Below are 9047 nucleotides of genomic sequence, written 5' to 3'. Positions count from 1 at the left end.
CCACTGATAGTGGAAGTGAAAACGTGTACAACTATTTTGGAAATTAATTTGGTTTTTCAAAAAATTAAGAATCAATTATGACTTAAGACCCAAATATATACCTAAGCATATACACAAAAGATACACCACCATACCACAATGACACTTACTCAACTATGTTCCTAGCAGCTTTATTCATAATAGCCAGAAACTGGAAACAACCTAGATGCCCCTCAACTGAAGAATGGGTAAAGAAAATGTGGTACATTTATCTAATGGACTACTGCTCAGCTGCTGTTAAAAACAATGACATCATGAGATTTGCTGGCAAATGGATAGAACTAGAAACAATCATCCTAAGTGAGGTAACCCAGACCCAGAAAGACAAATATGGCAAGTACTTACTTATAAATTGATATTAGCTGTAAAGGATAACCATGCTACAATCTACAGACACAAATGCCAAGTCCTGCGTGGCTGGAGAAAGGATGGTATGACATGCTCCTTGAGAACTTAGGAGGACAGCTAGCAAGGTGTGGGCCTCTACAGGTGCTGATGGTTACTACGTTTTAGTCTTGTTTGTATAATAACGTATATATTTTACTTCATGTTCCTCCTTTGGGAAATGTTTTCCTTGACAAATTAAAGACTCTGTGATAATTAGGAACAGCATGGATCCAGAAAGTGATAATGTGTCTATGTTCCTCAACAAAATGGTAAACACTGTGACCTTCAAGACAGCCCTTAAGGCTGTAGGAAAGAACTCTAAAACACGAGTTCAAGAACATATAAACAGAATTTCCCAGCTATGCAAAATATATGGATGCAATATAAATTGTATGAGGGGCGTCACAGACCTAAAAGAACAGAGGCAGCTGCACTAATGAGCCAGCTTATCAGAAAGATATTAAGAAAGAAATAGGGAATGGGATAGCAATATCCCACCCAGTTAAACTTACTGTTTATGCTTACAAAGGCAAGCAAATTTCTGAGTTCAAGCCCATCCTGGATTGATTGATATCCAATGGAAGGCTGGCTTTTCTTTTCTTTTCTTCTTTCTTTCTTTCTTTCTTTCTTTCTTTCTTTCTTTCTTTCTTTCTTTCTTTCTTTCTTTCTTTCTTTCCTTCCTTCCTTCCTTCCTTCCTTCCTTCCTTCTTTCTTTCTTTCTTTTTTCTTTCTTTCTTTCTTTCCTTCTTTCTTTCTTTCTTTCTTTCTTTCTTTCTTTCTTTCCTTCTTTTTTGTCTGTCTGTCTGTTTGTTTTTTTGTTTCAAGACAGGGTTTCTCTGTGTAGCCTTGGCTGTCCTGGAACTCACTTTGTAGACCAGGTTGGCCTCGAACTCAGAGATTCGCCTGCCTCTGCCTCCCAAGTGCTGGGACTAAAGGTATGCATCACCACACCTGGCTTTTTTTGACTGGCTTTTCTGAGATTAGGTCCAGGCATGGTGGAAATAGTGATCTCAGTGTGAGATCCAACCAAACTATCTTGTTGCTTGTGTTTACAAAGACAGGAGATCTCTGAGTTCATTTGCTATATTTTAAAAAATGCACTTGCTGTCCTTTTCTAAGAATCAATGGGCTAAGGTCATTAAATGCTGATTTATGAGATTATCAATAGGGAACCTGGGGTAAATGATTGAATTGATATGTAAATGAAAGACTGGGCTTTGGTCTGCAAGAGAGAGCTACCTAGAGAGCTAACACACCTCTTTTAGAATTTTTCTAGCAGGTTTTCTGACTTTGGTCACAAAACCCAGTAGCTGTCTAGAGACCTATCTTGAGCAGACTACAGAGCTGTCAACTTGCACCCCATCATTGACTTTGAGTGGTTTCATTTGCCCCTCTCAAACACTCAGGACCTTTTCCCAAACCGAGGCTTATCCTTGGCACCCAAAGAAGCTAAGTAAGAAGAAGGTCTCAAGATATGTGGATCTCACTGAGAAGGGGAAATAGAATAGACATTGTGGGTGGATGGGGGAAGGGATAAGATTGGGATGGGGGAATGGGAGTACGGATGGAAACAGGAAGGATCAGGTGTGGGGCAGATGGAGGGGGAGAATACTGGGAGAGAAAACTGGAATGGGGTGGGGTGCATCTCTGTAATGAGCTAGAAACTTAGTGCAATGGAAACTCCCAGGAATCTATAAGAGTGACCTTAGCTAAGATACCTAGCAATGGGGAATATAGAGCCTGGACCAGATATCTCCTATAACAAGGCAAGACTTCCAGTGGAGGCAATGGGATTCTAACCTAGCCATAAAACGTTTGACCTACAATTTGTCTTGCCTACAAGATGCACTGGGGTAAAGATGGTACAGAAATGGAGGGAGTGGCCAACCAATGGCTGGTCCAGTGTGAGGCCCATGCCGTGAGAAGGAGCCCACCCCTGACTCTGCTAATGATGTTCTGCTACACTTGTAGATAGGACCTAGTGTAATTGTCATCAGAGAGGCTTTACTCAGCAATCGATAGAAGCAGATGCAGAGACTCACAGCCAGCCCAATACTAGGCAAAGCTTGGGGAATCCTGCAGAAGAAGGGGTTGTAGGGGACAGAAGGGTCAAGCACATGAAAAGAAAACCTACAGAATCAACTAACCACTGCTCATAGGAGCCCACAGAGACTGAACCAACAACCAGGGAGCCTGCATGGGACTGACCTAGGTAGGCCCTCTGCATGTATGTTACAGTTGTGTTGCTTGATCTTCAGGTAGAATTCCTAACAGTGGGAACAGGCGCTGCCCCTGACTTTGTTGCCTACCCTTGGGACCCTTTCCTCTTACTGGGTTGCCTCATCTACCTCAATAGGGGAGGAAGCACCTAGGCTTACTGCAACTTTATATGCCAGGGCTGTTTGATGTCCAAGGGAGACCTGTCTTTTCCTAAGAGAAACAGAAGAGAAGTGAATGGGGTTGAGGAGGGACTGGGAGGAAAAGAGGGAGGGGAAACTGCAGTTGGGTTGTTAAATAAATATTTAAAATAAAAAATTGTAATCTCAAAAAATAAATAACAACAAACAAGAAAATTCACCCCCCCCAAAGTGCACCCTGAAGCCACCATTGCTAGGGTGGATTTTGAGGTTACGTAGAGGGAAGAGAGGGTTTGAGAATAAATGGTTCAGGTTGGCCCCAACTAGGTAGATAACTTTGATCTCTTAATCATTCTAGAATCCCAAAGATCACATTTTACCTAAATTATGCTGATGGTTTGCTAGTCATTTTTCATGTCTGGAATGAAATATCCAAAAGAAACCATTTGAGTAGAGGAAATGGCTCACAGTTTCAGAATTTCAATCTGTATTTAATTGCTCCATTGTTTCTGGGCTGTGGCATGACAGAGCAAAGTTGCCTACCTCATGGAAGACAGAAAGCAAGGGGTCGGGGGTGGGGGGAGAGGGAGGGTCTAGGGACAAGATTCATGCTTCCAAAGGCATAGCATCACTGTGAGGCCCCTCCTCCTACTGGTCTAGCCATGTGTAAACCCATGAATGGATGAGGGTAACAGTGATGTGACCTCCTTCATGACCCAGTTAGTTCTCAAAAGTTCTTCAACTGATGACTAATCTATTAACATACAAATGTTCAGGGGACATTCTAGATTTAAATCCTAATAAATGACCAGTCTCAGAGCTGTTTGTTACTATCCTGTGGGTGATAGCCAAGGCCAGCACAAGAAACAGGACAGGAAGTACTGAGAAGAAAGAATGAAAAATGTTATCCTGAAGTTAACAGCACTCGCTGCTCTTGCAAAGGATCAGAGTTCAGTTCCCAGCGCCCACAGAGTGTGACTCACAACTGTGACTCTCCCTAGTCCAAGGGATCTGATGCCCTCTTCTGGCCTCTTTGACACCAGGCAAGCCTGTGGTACACGGACATACATGTGGGCAAAATACTTATGCCCATAAGATAAGTGAATTGTTAAATGATTTTTTTTTGATAAGGAAAAAGGAATCCTAGAAATTTTAAGACAAAGAAGGGACATATGGGAGCTTTCAGGAAGGTGGTCAGAGCTGGTTATAAACACACCCGAGGCCATAGGCTCTGACACAGCAGCAACAGTCTTACAACGAGTAAACCAGGGGAATTGTTTTCCATCCATGTTCTGTGAAGTCATTACAAAGGCGACACTGCTCTGTATGTGAGAGAGAGAGAGAGAGAGAGAGAGAGAGAGGCAAAAGAGTAGGGAAGTATTAAACAAAGATAGATATGTGTTTTTCTGGGTGTGATAAGGGGAAGAGCTGGAATTACGGCTACTTTTTCTCTATTCTATGCTTCTCTAATATTTTACATAACAGTTATGTTTTCCATTCCAAGTTCATAAAAAGTATAATAAAATCCGATTAAAAAATCTTAGAACTAAAAAAAAATTCTTGACCTCATCAAAAATTTTAAAGCTTATTTCCTTTAGACTGAAATAAAAAAAATAGTTATGAAAATGAAATTGAAAGTTCTCAGAATTAGACAGGAATGAATACAACCATTTACTAATGCTGCTAAGTCAAAGTGTATTTTAAAGGGTGGAAATCACGTTGGAAGCAATTTCCCATTTTCCCTGGTCCTTGGATCAATTTTTTAAAACATCACATTTACTTCTGGTTTTGTCAATAGTTCATTCTTAGTCTTAAAACCACCACCACCAACAAACAACAACAACCAAGAACACAGAAGAAAATAGAAATAATCTACAATCATATTTTCAGAGAGAACTAAAAATCAGTATTTTTGTGCATGTGTTAGAGTTGATCTTGTATGCTGCGTATTCAGATGGAGACTTCTGTGCCCCAAGATTTGGCTGCAGTCTGGACATGGGCATTGCATTAACCAATGTACTGCAAAGAATGTTCCCTGATAATCTCTCATTAGGTAATAAAAGGCTAGAGCCTGGGACTGGGTCGAAGAGAGAGGAAAAAGGAACTTCAGATTGGGTAGGGGGTCTCAGGTAGGGACCCAGAGGAGGAGGACAGAAGAAAGGAAGAAGAAGGTTGTCATGAGGCAGGATGGACCGTGAGCACGGTGCCATGAGAAGCTCTCTTAAGGACACACATGGAGCACAGCAACCTCGGTGAGACCCAAACAGCATGTAACACAGGGCCTGTAGCTGGTCTCTGTGTCTGTTATTCAGGAATTATATAGGCCAGAGTTGGGCAGAACTCCCCCACAAACATACTTCAACATGTGAGTTTATTTTCCATTTAGTTCTTTAACCAATGTGTGTGTGTGTGTGTGTGTGTGTGTAAATGGATCATAGCTGTTTTAATTTTATAGTAAAGGGTGAGAGTTACTTTTGTCATTTGTTGAAAGATCATTGAATCTTCACTAAACCTTAATTTTCTGACAAATCACATATCAGTAAGTTTGTTTATGTAAAATGTCTGAATTAAACAGTGATGATGATGATAATGATGATGGTGGTAAATCCCTTCATGACCACAAAGACTCTTTGTGGTGTTGCTCACGGATGAACATTCCCAACGTGGGGAACAGAGCCTGTTCCTTGCTAAGACATCGGCATTAATGACAACTCTCTCACACCTGTAGAGTGTCAACTTAAACGTATGAAAGATTCATCAGGAGAGCCCGTCAGCGCCCCATTCCCAGCCTGAGGCCCAGAGATACTGACTCAGGAGTCTTTGGACAGCTCTCATGCTGGGATCTTTGAAAAACCAGCCTCAGACTAAATAACAGAATTATTGGAGCAAACACACCAAGATTTTTTAAAGCCTCTGATTTATACTGTTAATTTATCTCTCAAAGTTTTCGACAACTTATCGTTTTTAAAGCACCCGCCTTTAATCTTGTATTGTTTAAAACTGCCCATTTTGTTGTCTCTCATCAGCATTATGTTTTATCAACTTTAAAAACAGTCACTGCTTGCTAGGAATGGAGAAACAGAAGAATCCTAACAGGAGATCATGGCTCTCTCTACTCACGCCATCTAGAATGAATCACTTTTCATTTACTTGTTTATTCATATGTTTAACTGGTGAAATTATCCATATTCAGGTCTACTCTGTGATGCTTCAGTATGTGTGTAAGTTTTGAAGTGGTCATGGCCAACCTAATGAATGGATCCATCACCCCACATGCTCACCCGGCTGTTTTTTAGTTTTTTGTTTTTTGGGTTTTTTTTTTTTTTTTTTTGTAACAAAAATATTTCAGCACTCCTTTCAGTCAATCTCAAGTGTAGAACACAATGTCATTAGTGTAGTTACCATGCAGTGCATGGGTCTTCCAAGTGTATTCTTCAAATAGCTGCAAGCTTGTAGGCTTTGACCAATATCCTACCCACCCCCCACAACCTCTAGCCTTTGCTTTTTTTAAGGGAAAAAAATTAACGTAATTGTTTTCATAAAAAAATCATACATGCTTACTACAAAGAATGTGTCTATTAGAAACAAGTGAATGTGGAGACTAAAACCACCCAAACTATACCATGCAGATGCGATTAGCCCTAATGAAATGATTTTTAGGTTAACAGCTTTTGATTATCTGCAGTGTCATAGCTAAGGACAGATGGACGTATGGCTGTTGGCACAGAAAGAGGAGAGCATTGCTTTAAGAAGAATGATGTCATGCTACAGATAATGGAGAAAGCAGGAGACCGAGTGTGAGCCGCAGACGTGGAGGACAGGAGAGCAGTCAGAGAGGAGGGTGTTAGCATTAAGGAGAGAAATTTACCTTGGGGGGTGGGGGTGGGGGTGGGGGTCCAGACCAAGACTTGCCTCATAGCTCACACTGTGTAACAAACCTAATGCAAGAGGGTTGTTAGGGCTGGGGAGCAAAGGCTGTCTCGGAGTGGAGCGGGACTGTGAGGCAGGGAAGGGAGAGAGGTGGGGGGAGGAGAGCAGGGGAGAGAGATTCAGACAGAGAGACAGAGAGACAGGGAGACAAAGAATGAGGGGTGTCCAGACAGAACTTTCAACGGGTGTGTGCTGTATAGAAAAATATACAATTCATAGCCCCAGTGGAAATGTGCCCTACCTGGTGGCAGAGGGTGATGACAGAGGAGAGAGGGAGAGAGGAGGCAAGGAAGACAAAAAGATGGCCTACAGTCGAAATACAGGGTTATAATCAGCCGCATGGGCAGCTGTGGGGAGGAGAGCCTGTGAGCTGGAGTTTAGGGCAGGGAGGAGGCAAGGGCTAGGATGCTAGCGGGGACTCTGAAATGTGGAACAGGTACTTGTGACAATGAAGGAGCCTGGAGGCCAGAAAGTGCCACCGTGTGCTAATAGGTTCCACAGGCCATTTGCCCCTTCTGCCTTTTGGAGTGTGAGGAAATGGAGTTTCTGTGGACCTGACAGGATTCTGTTCTTTTCCCTGGATCTTAGGTTGGCTTCCTCCCAGGCAGAACCTGAAACAAGAAAGGCAGAGGTAGGACTTCATCTGTGAGAGGGAAAGAGGAAAGGAGGGATGGGGGTGCTAACCAGGAGGACACTCTTGTGGCCACTGAATGCTCCAGCGAGCGGGAAGACTATCACGGCTGAGCATGAGGAGTTGCAAATGACTGGTCAGTTATCAGGTGACCCTTGCCCCAAGGAGGCACTAGGTTTCCAGTTCTTTCTGCCAGCCTAGACAATGGTTCTTGAAGCCAAAGAAAGCATAAGATATTTGTAGGTGGCTGTAGCTGAAAGCTTGAAGAACAGATATGGGAACTGAGAGAGTGTGGAGGGCATGCACAGAGTCTCACAGAGCCACACAGCGCTGTGGAGGATGTGTGCAGAGCCGCAAAGCACCATGGAGGGTGTGTGCAGAGCTGCAGAGAGCTCTTATTACCCTGGGGCTTTGGATCACTGGCCCAGTGAGTCCCAGAAGAGCCTTCTACTTTTCCCATTGTGTCACATGGGCACTCCCTTCTCTACCTTCTCTCTTCCTTCCTAATACCTGGCTCCACATCCACTCCCAATATCCCTCAGCGTTTTGGTTTGGACCTGAAGTGTCTCCCAAAGGCTTGCTTGCTAGCCTGTGACACTTTGGGGAGGAGTGCAGGGCTTCGTAGGTAGTGCTGTAGAAAGAGCAACCTGTAGTTGGACAGGTTGGGACTCCTCTCCTTAGCTTTCTGGTTGCCACTATGTCCTGGATATAGGAAGCTAAATGATCATGGATTGATACCTTTAAAACCACAAACCAAAATATACCTTATTCCTTTCATTTTAAATTAAAGTTTGTAGTTGTTGTTGTTATTGTTGTTATAGAGACAAAGTCTTGCAATATGTCTGTCCCTGGCTGGCCTCAAACTCACTATGTAGTGACTGACTGACTGACTGCCAATGTAGGAGTTTGCCTGCCTGCTCTGGTAGCATTAGAGGCCTGTGTCACCACACCCAATCAGTTTCTCCTTTAAATTGATTTTCTCAAGTATTTTTTTTTTCACCGCGATGAAAAACTGACTAACATACTCCAGATTTTGACTCTATCTTAGTGAGAGTCTCTGAGAGGACTCTGTCAAATCTTGCACAATTCCTAGGATGATGTGAACTTAGGATCCAAGGATCCAGTCCATGCCCCAATGCTCTGTTCTAGAAGCTGATACCTTCCTTCCTTTCCCTTCTAGGGCCTTGGGCCCTTCTCCAGTTTCCCGATGTTCATTTTGATAGTTTAAGATACGTTACAAACTGTTTGACATCCTACCTCCAAAAGTCAGTGGGTAATTCCCATCGTCTTGGGTGTTGATTGTATGTAGGGGTCTTCTAATGAGTAGAAGATGGTAGAAATGAAGAACTGTGCCTAGCACACAAAAGGCATTGTAACTCCCTGTAGCTCTCTGGCTGCTGGGTCAGACTGAGGGGAGCCACCCACACTCCTTAGAGGAAGTTCAACCAGCCCAGGAAGAGAGCACAGGAGAGTCTTCAGGCAGTTGGCTAGTCACAGAGGACTCCAGGCAAGGCCTGGGCAGTGGGTTTGAAAGAAGCCCAACAGTCAGTGCTTGTCAAGTCTTTAGACAAAAGGCCCCGAGCCAGAACCACCCAGCATCTAAGTGCTCCCAGATTCTGGTCACAGTATAGCTGTGAAAAATAAATAAATGCTGCTGTTATTTTAAACTACGGAGTTTGCAATCATTTGTTAAGCTGTAGTTA

The 9047-nt window shown here is 43.0% G+C and overlaps 1 non-coding gene across 1 annotated transcript; it reads left to right on the top strand.

The window, feature by feature from the left end:
* The first annotated feature begins 1671 nt into the window (after positions 1 to 1671).
* On the top strand, positions 1672 to 1733 carry LOC115029951. Its single transcript, XR_003835506.1, has one exon. It is a non-coding gene; the product is annotated as a U7 small nuclear RNA (small nuclear RNA).
* The last annotated feature ends 7314 nt before the right edge of the window (positions 1734 to 9047 follow it).

Source organism: Mus caroli, chromosome 18 (assembly GCF_900094665.2).
Source record: "Mus caroli chromosome 18, CAROLI_EIJ_v1.1, whole genome shotgun sequence".
NCBI classification, from domain to species: domain Eukaryota; kingdom Metazoa; phylum Chordata; class Mammalia; order Rodentia; family Muridae; genus Mus; species Mus caroli.
Note: the sequence above shows the minus strand (reverse complement) of the source record. Positions and strands in the feature narration are given on the sequence as shown.